Source organism: Enhydra lutris, unplaced genomic scaffold (assembly GCF_002288905.1).
Source record: "Enhydra lutris kenyoni isolate GAN:26980312 unplaced genomic scaffold, ASM228890v2 scaffoldscaffold15, whole genome shotgun sequence".
NCBI classification, from domain to species: domain Eukaryota; kingdom Metazoa; phylum Chordata; class Mammalia; order Carnivora; family Mustelidae; genus Enhydra; species Enhydra lutris.
The window spans coordinates 58,830,385-58,846,671 of record NW_019154099.1 but is presented as its reverse complement, the minus strand read 5'-3'; the positions used below and the strand labels follow the sequence as shown (position 1 = coordinate 58,846,671).

The 16,287-nt window shown below is 42.6% G+C and overlaps 1 protein-coding gene across 1 annotated transcript in view; it reads left to right on the top strand.

Moving 5' to 3' along the window:
- The window catches only part of LOC111146948 (family with sequence similarity 155 member A), a 617,300-nt gene that overhangs the window by 254,238 nt on the left and 346,775 nt on the right, over positions 1-16,287 (top strand). The gene's annotated exons all lie outside the window — the stretch shown is intronic.

Sequence of the window (16,287 nt, the reverse complement as noted above, 5' to 3'; positions counted from 1 at the left end):
TTTTTACCCCTGGACTGTTCTTAACCAATTTTGTAATGTCAAATATTCATTAAAGTCCTAAGGCTCCGTTCTACTATGCATAATTTTATATTCTATATCCAAATAATTTCCTATTGCTAGTAGAAAATAGAATTTTACAGTAAGCCTTGTTCATGCAAGCCTCAACTTTTCCTTTACTTTTAGTACAGAAAAAAGCCCTCCTTACTTTTTTTTTTTCTTTTAAGGTTTTTATTTATTTATTTGACTGAGAAAGAGATCACAAGTAGGCAGAGAAGCAGGCAGAGAGAGAGGGAGGGAAGCAGGCTCAGCGCTGAGCAGAGAGCCCGTTGCGGGGCTCGATCCCAGGACCTGGAGATCATGACCTGAGCTGAAGGCAGAGGCTTAACCCACTGAGCCACCCAGGCACCCCAAGACCTCCTTTCTAAATCTCAAGAACTTTATGGCATGCATCCAGGAATTTTATTAGCTGAGAATATTACAATATAAATTATAAGTGCAAAATACTTCAAATGTAAGAATATTTATTGGTCACTGTACTGTTTCCAAGTTAGCAAGAGCTTCTGCGCCTACCCTAGATGGTTCTTTCTTTGCCAGCCCCTGTTCTACTTGGAGGGCAAGCTTCTGCTTATAATTCAAAGATAATGTCTCTGCTACAAAGGGTCTGTTCACTGATACAGAGACTGAAGCATTGGGCATGTCCTTTAGGAGTTTCAGGCTGTGGAATCAACCACAGGTCTGCATGACAACAGGGCCACAGAGCCTTTTACCTTGTGAGACTGATCCACTACCAAGGAGTCACCAAGTTTTATGTGTGCCTCGCTTACCATGAAAAAGCAAAGCATGATCTCCAGCAAGTGATTCTAAAGCAGAGATAGGGTTTTAGCATCAAATAAGTCTGCTCTTGATTTGTCCATAGTAGCAGATCAATTGCAAAAATTCAGTGACTGATTCATTCATTCACACTTTAAGCAAAGGTTTGCTGAGTGCTTGTTTTTGTTGGTGCTAGGAATAGACCTGTTGTCAAGAAAAGAGCCTCTAGGGGCACCTGGGTGGCTCGGTGGGTTAAAGCTTCTGCCTTCGGCTCAGGTCATGATCCCAGGGTCCTGGGATCGAGCCCTGCATCGGGCTTTCTGCTCTGCAGGGAGCCTGTCCCACCCCCCACCTGCCTCTCTGCCTACTTGTGATCTCTGTCAAATAAATAAATAAAATCTTTACCAAACAAAAAAAAAGAGCCTCTGTTCTTATGGAGCTTCTTGTTTTAGTAGGAATGAAGGGGAAACAGCAGACAAGGCACAGAGGAAACAATAAATGACAAATTCATCATGTCAAGTGATAATAAGTGGCAGAAGAAATATGGTGCAGTGTGAGGGGACAAAATGATGGGGCTGTGGAAGAGAATTGGTTTGCCATTTGCATTAACCTACTTGGTGAAATCTCTGAGCACTGTATCATTTAGGATCATGTCTTGCCACATAAAACGGAGACTCTAAAATAACACTGGTTTAACCAAGACGGAAATTTATTTCTCACGTGATAGAAGTTCAGAGGCAAATTGTCTAGAGCTGTTATGTCGGAGACCTGAGCAACATATATTTATGGTCTTCTGTCTTTATGGTCTACCATCCTAAGAAGGAGCTTCTGTCTTCAATCATCTCATTGGTGTGGAAGCTCAAGCCATCATGTCCACATTCCATTCAACAGGAGAACGAGTGATGAAGTGCTCTCTAAGCAGCATTCTTGGACATCACCTACAAGTTCGGGTTACACCCCGTGGACCAGAACTTAGTCTCCACACCTGGAAGCACGAGTGACTGGGAACTGTAGTTCTTAGTCAAAAACACTGGAAAAAAAAAAAAAAGAAGAAGAAGAAGAAGAAGAAGAGGTATATTTGGGACAGAAAGTTCCTTCCTCAGACACCAATTATGTGCTAAGTACTGTGGGTGTTCTGATTACCCAAGTCAATTATTTCTCCTACCCTGTACCCCGGCGAGCTAAGAGTTCTAAAGAAAGCCAAATTTGGGTCACAGCATAAGAGACATCTACACAAAAAGGCACAAAATAAGAAAAATTAGATAACTATGAGCAGAACCACTTTGGGAAAACAGTAAAACTATTTGGTCTAATTATCACATGACGTAGTTCTGTTTCAGCAGGAGGTCCCTGGGCTATTTCTCGGTGTGGTTGTTGGGTCTAGAACAAGTCTAGAGGCGTGAGCAGAAGAATAAAGGAGGGCCTTCCAGGCATGTGGTTTTATTGTGTGGCTGCAGAGTTAGCAAAGGGGAGCATGGCTTATGATGATTTCTGAGAAGTAATAGGACACCAGATTCCAAAGGGTCTTGTAGGCTGTGGGTAGCACTTTGGATTTTTCTCTAAGTGGGATGGAGAAATCACTGATGTGCTTTGAAGGAGAGTGACATAATTTGACATGTTTTAGAAAAAATGTATTTCTGGAATAAATTTCTTTTTAAAAGAGATACATTAAAATCAAAGCGAATGATCACTTTCATTCCTGGACATAAACATGCCGTTTTGTAAGTTACCTTTTTCTAGGGGCTTTAATAATGACTTTGGTCCCTCATGGATGAAAAGTTTACCTACTAATGAGTTTACTCAATGTAAAGCTACTAAAATTATCTGTCACTCAAGGACTGTGAAGGGCCTAAGACTTTGCCCTACTTACAAGCTTACAAGTTAGCCTGACAGTTTAATGAATATGGTGGAAATCACAAGACATGAGGGAAATCACAGAAAAACACTGAGTCAGAACAAAGGGCAGTTTATTACCAAACAGCAATATCCAGACTATCATCACCTTGTGCCTGTTGCTGAGCCCTAGTTCCCAGAGGGCAACTCAGAGGGTCTGGTGCCACCCATCTACCTACTGGGTTGCATTACAGGAGGAGTAACCTGAGCTTAGAGAAACCACATCTTTTATAATGGGTTGTAGGCATGCCTGCCATTCGCTTTCTGGAGAGACCAAGAGAATGTGATGCATGATAGAGACAGATCTCTGTCTCCCAAGGCCATTCTCTATAAAAGGTTCTTGGAAAAGTAGACCAGACAAAGAGAATTAGTACCTTTTTACAGGACATGCAGAAACGCAGGAGACACTTGGAGAATTATTTCCCCAAAATACGTTTTTAGTGGTATCATTTGGAAGTATTTGTGCAAGATATAACAATCCCATTATTTATGAATGATCATTTTAGTGAATTATAAATTTTCATACAGCATCTTTGGGTAAATTTGAAATGCTATTTATATCGGCAGCTGTAATGTGACATTCCTTAGAAGCATGGAGAATTTTTTGTAATACACCAAACAGCTTATACAATGATATTCTTGTTTTTTATACGTAAGAATATTTTTTCTGATTTAATTTTTTTTTATTATTGAAGTACAATTAACATACGATTCTATTAATTTCGGGTGTACAACATAGTGCTTCAACAATTCTGTACATTCTTCAGCACTTCCCACAGTGAGCGTCGTTACCGTCTGTCACCACACCACTCACATTATTATTGACTATATTTTCTATGTTTTACTTTTCATCCTCATGACATTTATTTTGTTACTTGCTGATTTTTAAATGTATTTTTGTATTTATTTACTTCATTTTGCCCATTTTGTTTTTTTTAAGTTTTTATTTAAATTCCAGTTAGTTAACATACAATATAATATTAGTTTCAGGTGTACAGTATAGGGGTTTAGCCCTCCCACACATCACCGGTGCTGATCACAAGTTCAATCCTTAATCACCATCACTATTTCCCCGTCCCTCTACCCACTTCCCCTTCAGTGTATTCTCTATAGTTAAGGGCCTTTTTCTTGGTTTTCCTCTGTCTGTCCATCTGTCTCTCTCTCTTTTTTCCCCCACTCACAATAGTATTCTTTTAAGTCAATGATTTGAACACTTTGGATCTAAAAATAGACAGTGTTCATTTCTTGTCTTACACATTGATGTTTATAAAAGTATTTTCATGTCAAATGTTTTTCCATCCATTATAGCTGTAATATTAGGATTTTCTTGCCATAGCAATCTGTAGGGACTAAAGTATGCAAATATCACCTAAGAATTATAAAATTTTCTATCTTTTTTCTTTTCAGATACTTCTGATTATTTTACTAAATTCCAACAAAAGCTTTGACCAAAAGACATAGTCATTTATATTCACTTTAAATAAAGTACATGTTTATATATAAATTCTATATATATATCTATATATATATCTATAAAAGTTATAGATAAAAGAATATAAAGTAAATTCTGATTTTTTCCCTACAAGTCTCCATTATATAATATTGAAGCTACCTGGTGTTTCCTCTGTGAGATACATCAGGCAATATTTTCTTTACGTTATGTGGTATTTTCTTTTTCATGCACCTGGTGATATATTTTCTTTGCTGTTAGAAGTAAACACGGACCATGTGGGACTTACTTCAGGGAAGATAGACTAGTTCAGTAGTTGAAACCCAATCTATGTAATCCTCCATATTAACAAGTTAAAGAGAAAAATCTAATGGTCAATTAATTTACACATAAAAGGCATAGGACAAAATGACATATCCATTGATGATAAAAGGGCTTAATATGCTAGCCTTGTGTTAAGAATATAGAAAGAACTCTGAAAACTCAAAATTAGGAAACAATTAAAAATACAAAGTACTGGGGCACCTGGGTGGCTCAGTGGTTAAAGCCTCTGCCTTCGGCTCAGGTCATGATCTCAGGGTCCTGGGATGGAGCCCCACATTGGGCTCTCTGCTCAGCAGGGAGCCTGCCTCCTCCTCCTGTCTCTCTCTGCCTGCCTCTCTGCCTACTTGTGATCTGTCAAATAAAAAAAAAAAAAAATCTTAAAAAAAATATAAAGTACATTCACATCATTTCCACTGAAGAGGGCATACGGATGGTAAACGAGCCCACGAGAAGAGGTTGACCGTCATTATCCAGTAGAGATGTGTGTGTGATCTGCAGTGAGAGGTCACGACACACCTCTCAGAATGATCCAAACAGTAAATGGTGCCAAGGACAGATGCCAGTGGGGGGGTTGGACACACACATCAGTCATCCCTTGCTCATAGGTATATAACATGGCATGGCCACTCTAGAAATAGTTTGACACTTCCTTTCAAAACTAAAAATGGACTTAGAAAAGACCCAGTAATTGCACTTTTGGGCACTTATCCCAGATAATGAACATTTATTTTCATGCAAGAGCTTGTACATGAATGTTCATAGTGGCCAAAAACTGGAAATTACCTAAATGTCCTTCAATGGCTATACGGTTGAATGACCTGCTATATACCCCATGGTATGAGGTGCTGCTCAGCAGCTAAAAGGGGTGAAGTACTGAGAGCACACAACTTGGATGAACCTCAAGGAGACTATGTGAGCGATAAAAAGCCCGTCTTCATCATCATACTGCCTGGTTCCATGTACATAACAGTCTTGAACTGACATAGCTGTAGGGATGGAGAATAGGTTAGCGGTCACCAGGAGTTAGGGCTGGGGAATGAGATGGATGTAGATATAAACTGGGAGCTTCAAGGAGGTGACACTTCTGGAATATGTTGATTGCTATGATGGTTACACAAAGCTACACCTAGAATAACGTTGTGTAGACCACACACATTCACACACACACACACACACACACACACACACACAACCACACAGATAAGTGCATATATAATGCATAAATCTAAATAAGTTCTATGGATTGTAGCAATGTCAATTTCTTGCTTTAGATGTTTTTACCCTACTTGTGTGAGATGTTAACATTGGGGTTAGGTGGGAGAAGGAGATCATGAATTTCTCTGTACAGTTCTGTGTAATCTTCTGCATATCTATAATTATTTCAAATGAAAAATTTTTAAAAGGGTGTAAAAGTGGATGACATTTCAAGTAGACTGTCAAATCAATCAAGTGTGTTAGACTTGGGGCAACTGGGTGGCTCAGTAAGTTAAGCATCAGACTCTTGATCTTAGCTAGGTGCTGATCTTGGGGTTGTGAGTTCAAGCCCTGAACTAGGCTTTAAGTAGGCTTTCTTTAAGCCTACTTAAAGAAATAAAAAGGTGTGTGTTAGACTTAATTCTAATTATTTTCTGACTTTGGGTCCTAATAACTATTATCATTTTTTTAAGATTTTATTTATTCTTCTGAGATAGAGCAAGTGGGAGAGCACCAGCAGGGGTGGAAGGGGGTGGGGGAGGGGCAGACAGAAAAGCAGACTCCCACTGAGCAGGGAGCCAGGCAGGGCCTCAGTCCCAGGACCCTGAGATCATGACCTGAGCTGAAGGCAGATTCTTTACTGAATGGGTCACCCAGTGCCCCAAATAACTATTAATTTTTAACGGCTAAATTTAATAGTAATGTTAGTTGGGATTATCACGCTGAATTTTACAGAATTTAAAGTTTGTTATCAAATGTCTAATGTATTTTATAAGTAATGAAAAAAGTGTACTTGTAGTGGGTATATACATATACAGTATATATAGACCATTCTGATTTTTTTTAATTTATTTTTTTATTATTTTTAATAAACATATAATATATTTTTGTCCCCAGGGGTACAGGTCTGTGAATCGCCAGGTTTATACACTTCACAGCACTCATCATAGCACACACCCTCCCCAATGTCCATAACCCCACCCCCTTCTCCCAACCCCCTCCCCCCAGCAACCCTCAGTTTGTTTTGTGAGATTAAGAGTCACTTATGGTTTGTCTCCCTCCCAATGACCATTCTGATTCTTAAAGCAAACGTTTATATATGTGTATATATATATGAGTAAACTGATTTTTTAAAAATAATTCTAACAAAAGGTATGGAAAAAATTGGGAGAATGTACATTATACGGTGGGAGATAAGTTAATTTGGGGGTATAGAACATAGGCTGTTCTTTTCCTTTTTACTTTCGACATTGCATATTTCAGCAGCATTTGACATTTACATACCTTAGTGCTTTTCTTTTAGTTGGAAGAAAAAGTAAAAATCAGGAGAAAAAAAAAATGAACTCTGGCATTCTAGCTAGACACCAAAACATTGCTGCATCTCATTAAATAAAAAGATTCAAAATGTACTAATGTAACCAGGCCGAGGTCACCTGCCCAGCCAGTGGCTGCTCAGGGGCACAGCCTCTGAGGCTCCCAGCCTTGGAAAATGGATCTTGCTGACAAATGTCACATTCCCTCCGTTCACACAGCTCTCTTTTAGATTCCCTAATGGTGACCCGTAAAATTGGACATCATAAACAATATGACAAAATAATTTGTTACAGAAGGGACCCAGAGCAATCACGGGATGAGTAAGCAGGGAAGAAACATATACGGATGAAATTGTGTGAATGTGTATACAAGTGTACACAAATGGAAGAAACAACTTCTGCAGAAAGCAAATTCTGGAGCCCTCCAGAGATGTGCTCTCTCCCTGTGGGCTGGCCTCGGTGGCACCCCGCTCTGGGAGAGGTGGGAGACCGTTGAGGGTGGGCTGGCCCAAGCACCGGGAGCTGCGCCTGCCCCCACACAGGGTGCCTGTGGCTGTCCCAGCTGAAACCCAAAAGGCCCCTGCACCTCTGCAATTGTGCCTTGTAGAATCGTTAAAATGCAGAGAGGCGGGGCTGTACCTGGAGAGACTGTTCCATCTCTCTTTTTGGGAGGGATGAATTCAGGTTCATATTTATTATGCAGACACATGCATTGTGGGAGATGCTGCCAGTGCACCTTGTTTCCAATAGAATGTGCTCTCCTAAAGCCTTCTGTCAGATCCCTCCTGGCCCGTAGAATTGCAAATATCTTCTGTGAAATGCCTCTCATGAAATCCTCCCTATCTCCATGAATAGGATGAATGTTTTTATAGAAATTCTTAACTTCAGGTGAGAAAAAAGTATCTTCTCAGTTTAATGTCGCTGAGAACAATTTCCCTATCACCAGAATGTTCTCTTTTAACAGCTGCTTCTCGGCAGGAAAGAATATTTTGTCCCACCTCGAAGTAAGTTATCGTTCGTGTGTGTGTTAGCGTGAAGATATTCTTTTACTCGCTCTGGAAACATAGAATAGCTTTTATCTGAAAAGTTAGGCCTTACGAATCATAGGATAAGCTACTTTTAAGATGGAGAAAAGTTTGTTTCTGTAATAAGGAGAAATTTAAATGTTCCAGATCTTTTCCCATAAGAGGCTGCTGGTCGCAAGTGAAAATGTTGCAAGGTTTCATAGAGAAATTCAACATTGTACCTGAACAAAGTTTTACAGACTCACCAATTTTGAGAACAATCAGATTAAGGAGAAAAGTCCGACTCCTCTCATGTTGGAAAAAATAGCAGCCCCAGGAGGTTGTAAGTTACAGGAAAAAACAAAACATAAAAAACTAAAAAAGAAAAGAGAGCAAAAACAGGTCATGCCCTGTTCCACTGATAGGCATGCACAGGTAGACGCACATTCGCACATGCATGCACACATATCCACGAACACACAGCACATGTGCACAGGCATATGCGTGTTGCACATGCACACACAGCCATGGCCACACACGCACGCACACATGCACGCACAACCGCGCATGCACACACACGCACATATGTACACCACGCACACGTGCACACACAGGCATGCAGACGCACACACAGACACACACGGCAGACACATGCACACTCGGCCGTGCACACATACGCACACATGCACACACGCACGCACACATGCACGCACAACCGCGCATGCACACACACGCACATATGTACACGCACGCACACACACACAGGCAGGCATACACACGCACACACACACACACACGGCAGACACATGCACACTCGGCCGTGCACACATACGCACACATGCACACACGCACGCACACATGCACGCACAACCGCGCATGCACACACACGCACATATGTACACGCACGCACACGTGCACACACAGGCATGCAGACGCACACACAGACACACACGGCAGACACATGCACACTCGGCCGTGCACACATACGCACACATGCACACACGCACGCACACATGCACGCACACACAGGCACACCACGTGGCGCCATGACAACCATCTCCCGTTTCGGACGAGGAAATCCAAGCCCATTGACCATGACAGCCTGCCCGAGAGTGTATCTGTGGCAGATTTAGGCCTGGAGAGATTTGCCAACTCTTAGGATTGCTTTCTTTCCAAAATTCCTCTGTGCCTCTTCTCTGGTCCATTGTAAATGGGGACTCTGTTTTGTTTTTTGGTTTTTGTTTGATTTGAACATGGATTCCTTCTTGGCACATTTTGTTTATCACATTCCTAGAATTCCTGTTGTATTATTCCTCTTCATTGCAGTAATTCCTGCTTTCGGGCCATTTTTTTGGTTCCTCTGGCAACCTCTAGATTTCTGTTTCTCCTTGTGTGACACTGTTTGTTTTCATTTTGTGCCGGTTGCTTGTCTTTGCTTTTGCTCTTTTCTCTTTCCCTCCGAGTAGGCTCGTTTCACCCCTGCTCGTCCTGTGTCTCCACCTGTCCCTCCTCTTTGCTCCTGCCTTGCCCTTCCTCCTGCCTGTACTTCAAGTTACCATTCGTCTGTATCTTTGTCTTTATTCTGTTTCTTTCTCTTTCTGCCTCTTCCTCTTCCATTTGTTCTCTCCCTTCATCAGATGATACATTTCCTGGTAATACAGGGTTTTTTTTTCTTCTCTCACTAGAACGGGTTTCACCTTCCTGATCTTCTCAGATGTAAACATGATTATATGCAAGGTGGAAACCAAGGGCAGTGTCTTTTTTGGTAGGCGTTGCTGTTTATTTGCATTGGCCACTGTAAGAGTTAAGATTATATTTATGCTTTTATACAAAACCCTGCTCCCAAAGTACATTCATAATGTCCTCTTAGATTTGGGAACCTGCAGAAATTCTTGTGGTGAGATGTCATGCATGGCCCCAATGAAAGCAATGTCAACTCCTTGGAACAACCTTACTTGTGGGGGGGATTTGGGCTCAGAATTCCAATGGCTTGTCTTAGATCCGAAGGATATAGGGACCCTGCAGCCACTAGCGACACTGTGGATGAGGAAAACTGACCAAAATTGAATCCCTGGACCCCTTGCCCCCATCCCTCCAATTCTAGAGCCAAATAAGCTATAGGCTGATTCAGAGCCAGTGATTCTCTCTGGGGGAGAGGGAGGGAAATGTGCCGAGGCTCTGTTAGGAGCAATTTGCTGTGCGCAAGTGGCTTCCCAGGTCAGGTGTTTGTCTGAGCTAGTCTGAAGAGAAGCAAGGTGCAGCCTGTCCAGGAATAAGGCTCCAAGATCTAGGTGGTTGGACCCCAGGATCAGACTGTAACATGTGGAGGGGAAGGAGCAGCCAGGGTGACCTCAGGAAGGTCTGGCCACATAGAACAACCTCCCTGGTGTAAGGATGTGACTTATGCTTCCAGGCCTCCCAAGAAGCGCTTGAAGGGTGATGGCAACTGCTTCTCAAAGATCCCCAATTTGAGGAAGCAAGACCGTTTTGAGGAATCAGTCAGTCTTTCTCTGCCTACAGCCTCCCCGTCCCCATCTTCATAACCACGTCGTGTTACAGTATGCATTTCTAAAACCTCTGAAATGAAACAGAAAGTAAGTCAGAATCAGTAGGTTTAGAGCTGACAAGATCTTGCCATTGGTGAGTTACAGATCTACATTTTGGATTGTAGAAATAGAGCCCTGTTATCCCCAGCTCCATCAGAATGGACAGCATCTCCCTTCCTTACACAGCTGCTTTCCCGATGGGCCACCTTTCCCAGCGTGGCCCACATGTTCCAGAACGTGCTGAGGATGGCCAGAGTTTCAAATTCCTGCTCTGGAAAACAACGGCAGGTCAAATGTGTGCCATCCGACCGATGTTGAGAGATCTTTGGAAAGGTATTTTGGTAAGGTTAGAAAGGGCTTGTAAGTAACATTTAATTCTCTCTCCTATTCTAAAATGGTTATCTGCCTGATATATTCATAGTGGATTAATTTATGCTTTTTATCTGGCCGTGGTTGGATAAACTAAATAGAATTAGAATTACACAAGTAAATGTTATTTCAAACCCTCCAGTAGCAGGAAATAGCTTTATAACGAAATTACGTAACAGCTGGCGCTGCCACCAGTGACCAGAATGGTAATGTCTTCTTCCGATTCCCTTGCAACTGCACTGTCTTCAAAGACTTTGGGCAGAGGGGGGCAGGGCTAAGGGGCATGAGGACTTTGCAGGAATCAATAAAGTGTATGTTGTAGTAGATACCGCAGTCTCTGTTCATATGACGTTGACTCGACGAGCTTATGTCACCACTTCAAATGTAAATAAAAGAATAACACGGTCACACGAGTGTTTCTCAGATTCACAGTGTTTCTGTGCTTGTCCAAGCACCTCAGTAGCATCTTGTCTGCAGGATTTATTTCCAAGTTCTGGCCTGGGCCAGAGATTCTGCTTGTCTAAGGACCTTTCGAATGACTGTGGTCCCTGAACTGCTATTCTCAGGGACAGGACTCTGCGCTACCGATTGCCTTTGTCAAAACTGATCGCTGTGCTCTGGCCTGACTCTGAGAAGACAGATCGGTGAGGACTACCTGTTCTGGGGGGCGGGGGGCGAGTTTGTGAATTTAATCAGCAGCTGAAGTTCACATCAAGTTGCCGTCTCCTTACCACGCCAGAGTGCCCTTGAGGCAAGGACTGTGTCACTTTCCGTGTTTTCACTCCTCAGAGTAACGTGCCTTAAACTAACTTTGTGCTCAGTAAATTAAAAAAAAAAAAATCAAATTCGAATAAACTGGTTGAAACTCATTAGACATATATCCACTCACATTAACCTATAGTTTGCAGAAGCCTTCCCGGCTCTGAGCTCAGAAAGCTTGCCCATCAGAGTTCCCAGTAGGGCCTGCTCCAGAATTCCACAAGTCGGTGTTGGCAGTTCTGAGGCAGAAGCGAGCGGAACTTGGATGTTGAAGCTGTGAAGACTCTAGTTGGCTGGGAGGTGATGGTTTCTTTAAAAAGAAAAGAGCTCCTAGCACCCAGTCTTGCTCTGTCAGATTATCGGGCGGTTCTGTAAGGCAGGGATCCGGAAACTTACCCTGGTAGCCTCCTTCAGCCTGGAGCTCGGAGGATGGTCAAAAACATCTGAAGAAGGAGTTCCTACGGTCTTGGACACAAAGGGCGTTAGGGCTCTGACGTTTACATCTGGGGGCTGATGCCTGGGGAGGGTACAAAGGAGATTACAGTTGCAGAGACCCACAAGCTCCAGAGCACTTTCTCAACTGATCTTTTCAGAGCAAAAGAAAATGGAAACCTCGGTAGTGATAACAGCCCTCTGCCCGCAGCCGGTGCTGCAGCTGTGGCGGGATGTGTCCAGAGCAGGAGAGGCCCAGCAGGGGAGGAGTCTGAGCAAGCAGAGTCTGCCGTCTCCGAGCTTCTAGAACAGTCTCGCCACCAGAAGTGGAGTGGCAGATGAGGATAGAAAACACACATCATAAACACGCCTCTGACGGTCGTTCCTGCGAGAAATAAAGCCGCGCAGATGCAAGCTGAAGGACTCCTTCAAAGTGGAGTGTGTTGTGGAATGACAACGAAGGTTAAGTCTGTGCCAAAGTATACGAACTCCGTAGGTTTCCCCCCATTCTGAGATACCTTCCAGCCTTGCAGTGCAGGGGCCCAGGAGTAAAATACAGCATTTTTTTTTTTTTTTAATTTCCAAGACCTCAAAGCAGAGTCAAAAAGCAAAACCTCCTTTTAAAATGTTCTGATAGTCCATTAGGCAGCTACTGTTAGAGTCTATGAGTACGATTTTATAATAATGCTTGAATTCAAGGGATTACGAAATGGGCTTCCTTTTGCATCCTGTGAGTCTAAAACGGCAAACGTCGGAGGATTTCTTTCAATAAAATGTAAGTCCCTTAATAATAATGTCCCTCATTTGCAAGACTGAGAAGTAAGTGCTGGCAATATGTTGTCCCTGCCTTTGAAAAGTCAGAAGGGGGAGGAGAGCGTTATGTAAGCCCATACGTGCGCCGCGTCCCACAGCAGGGGCACACGCAGACTGTGCTGTAAGCAAAGAAGGCGATAGCATCAGCTGTGCTTTGAGACTCGTGGACGTCTCATACAGAAAGAAGACAGTCCTCAAAAATAACAGGTTGGAAGTCATGAACTAAAAATCCGACGAGCAGAGAATCTGCACGTGCTCAGAGTTTCTCCCTAGGTACTGCTTGTCGGTTAATGGAGAATGTGGCAACTGCAGGCCCCTTGACCAGGAATTGAAAATTAGCATCTCCAGAGGGAGCCGAGAGACACGGGCTGCCTTCAGACACGGGGCCCTGAGAATCAGATATGTGTGCTTCCAGGGGTGCCTCCGACAAGCCCAAAGTGAGAAACTCCACAGAATTACTTGCTTTTGGTCTTTGAAACGTCAATGTCATGAGGGACTGAGTGGAGTTGAGGAGTGGCCGCAGGTTGAAAGGAGACTGAAGAGACACAGCCACCAAGCGCAGTATCTGATCTGGAACTGCCTTCCTATCAGAGCGGGGGAAACGTGATGGAGGACATCACTGGGTCATCCCTGGGTTTGTCACCGTTGCAATGCGGGAAGTATGTTCGATGACACTATGAAATCCATGGTCACACTTGCTAATTTTGCTACCTGCACTGTTGCATAGGAGGATATCCTTGTTCTTAAGAAATAAGAACGTAGGGGTGCCTGGGTGGCTCAATGGGTTAAGCACCTGCCTTGGCCTCAGGTCATGATCTCAGGGTCCTGGGATCGAGCCCCACATCAGGCTCTCTGCTTGGTGGGGAGTCTGCTTCTCCCTCTTCCTTAGTCTGTCCCCACTGCTTGTTCTCATTTTCTCTCAAATAGATAAATAAAATCTTAAATGTGCATTAGAAGGTAAAAGGACCTGATCTATGTATATAATCTTCTCCCACATGGTCCAAGGAAAAAAACAAACAACTGGCAAGGTCATGCGACATTCAAAACACACGTGGGATGACACAGAATAATGAACTGACATGAAGTATTTTTAAAAATAAAGATGTTCTTCACAAAAACATGAGATTAGTGTTAGGTGGTAGAAAATAAGGCTAGGGAAAGGTATGTGGAGAATAAGTAATGAACTTTCTACTGAACCACGATTGGCAGTTTATCCTATGTTTATAATGTTCCTGCAAGTATAAATATATGAACATTTAAAAATATACTCGTTTTGACAGAGTACCTGTAGATCACTGGGGAGCGCAAAGTGGATGTACCTTTGTGTGTGAAGGGATGTGTGTGTGTGTGTGTGTGTGTGTGTGTGTGTCTGAATGGATTTACTACTATGATGACAGGAGCAGAAAGAATGCACTAATAAAAACATAGTCTTGGGAAACTGCTCTCCATTTAAGAGAATGTAAAGTTTGGGGTGCCTGGGTGGCTCAGTTTTAAGTGTCTGCCTTTGGCTCAGGTCATGATCCCAGAGTCCTAGGATCCAGTACTGCATCAGGCTCCTTGCTTGGCGGGGAGTCTGCTTCTCCCTCTCCCACTCCCCCTGCTTGTGTTCCCTCTCTCACTGTGTGTCTCTGTCAAATAAGTAAATAAAATCTTTAAAAAAGAAAGAATATAAAGTTTAACCCCACTTTATACCACTTCATACCATATTACAAATATACTTCAGACCCTTTTCAAAAACTAAAACATAAAGAGTAAAAGTAAAAAAAAAAAAAAAAAGTATAAAATCTTGGACTGAAGAAGGACTTTTAAGTACAGACCATAATGCCAAGAGCTATTTTGCTTTGTTATTTGCAGGGTCCTTCAAAGGAAGTCATCAAACAAATTCTCGAATATTTATTCACTTCAGGGAGTTCTCTGTTCTAGCTCTCTGGATCCCCACATCTCTCCTTCCCAGTCCACCCTGCCTCTCCTCAAAGACCCCTTCTCCTCTCCTTTCCTGTCTGGAGTCTACTGTTTCTTTCTTTTTACCTTGAAACCCCCTTCACATATTTCTCTCTACATCCTGCCTAATTTATTCTCTGCATCTATGAGCTTGCTTTTTGTGGGTTTTGTTGTTGTTGTTTTGCTTTAGATTCCACATGTGAGAGAGATCATGTGGTATTTATCTTTCTCTGTACGACTTCTTTCACTTAGTGTAACACCCTTGAGGTCCACCCATGTTGTCACCAACAGTACAATCTCACTGCTTTTGTCGGGCTGAGTAATGGAGCTGACTTGTGACCTTATGTCATCCAACCCACTCCCTTGGTATTTCCAAATGCACGTTCCACAAAGACTGTGGATTCAATCAGCTCAGCTCAAAATTTCACTGCTTTCAAACTCAACATGTGCAAACCTACTTGTTTTCTGCTTTCTCTACCTGCGCCCCCCCAAGGAATGCGGTCATTTCCTTGGCTCTCCTTACCTTGCTTAATGGGCTCTCACTCTGCACTGTGAGACTTCCTGCTCTCCTCAGCAGGCTCTCTCCTCCTCACCACTGATCCCATCTCTTCGCAATATTGTTCCTCTTTCTCTGCTTTTCTTGCACCAGTTGTGTCTTATTATACATCATCACTATCCTTTCCCTTTTACAAAATATCTTAGTTTTTAGTTTAAAATTTTATCATGAGTAACATCGAAAGATGATACAAGTAGCAGTCCTGTAGATTTTGTTATTAATTTTTGTGTAGATCTAATGCTGAATGTATGGTGCGTTGTGTGGGCTTTACATTCCCAAGAAGGAGGAGAATCTCCGTCCTGATGAGTAGCTTTCCTCCCCTGAACAACTTAACTAACAATGCATGTGGACAGTGTGTATTGCCTCTACAGATGTGATGATGGCCAAAGCTGATCATATTTCATCCCTTACTTTGGATTTAGGAAGCTCAGACAACAACCATTAGTATAGTATTGGACATTTACTTTTCTTTTGATTTCATCCTATTTCTCTTGTGTGTGTTTTTCTCGTTCTCAACATTTTTTCAATTATTCTTACATTTTACTATACTCTGTATCCCTGTCAGCCACTTTAACTTGTTTTCTATTTACAAAGCAAAATCCTTAAGCAATTAGAGAATTATTCCTTACCAGGGCTGTTCTCTCTGTCCAGCCTCATTCATACTATGCAAGGTTTTGGGGGCCACTGATCAAAGCCTTCTCTACCACCTGTTTTTGACCAGACGGGCTGTCCCCTGGACACAGTCCATCCGCTCTGCTTGCTTGCATTTACTTCTGTGGTTTCCTCCCCACGAGATATGTCCACACGTGCAGCTCTACCTACCCCCCCATCTCTCCAAACCAAATTTCAGTTCAGGCCACCCTTGAAACCAGCAGCAAGCACA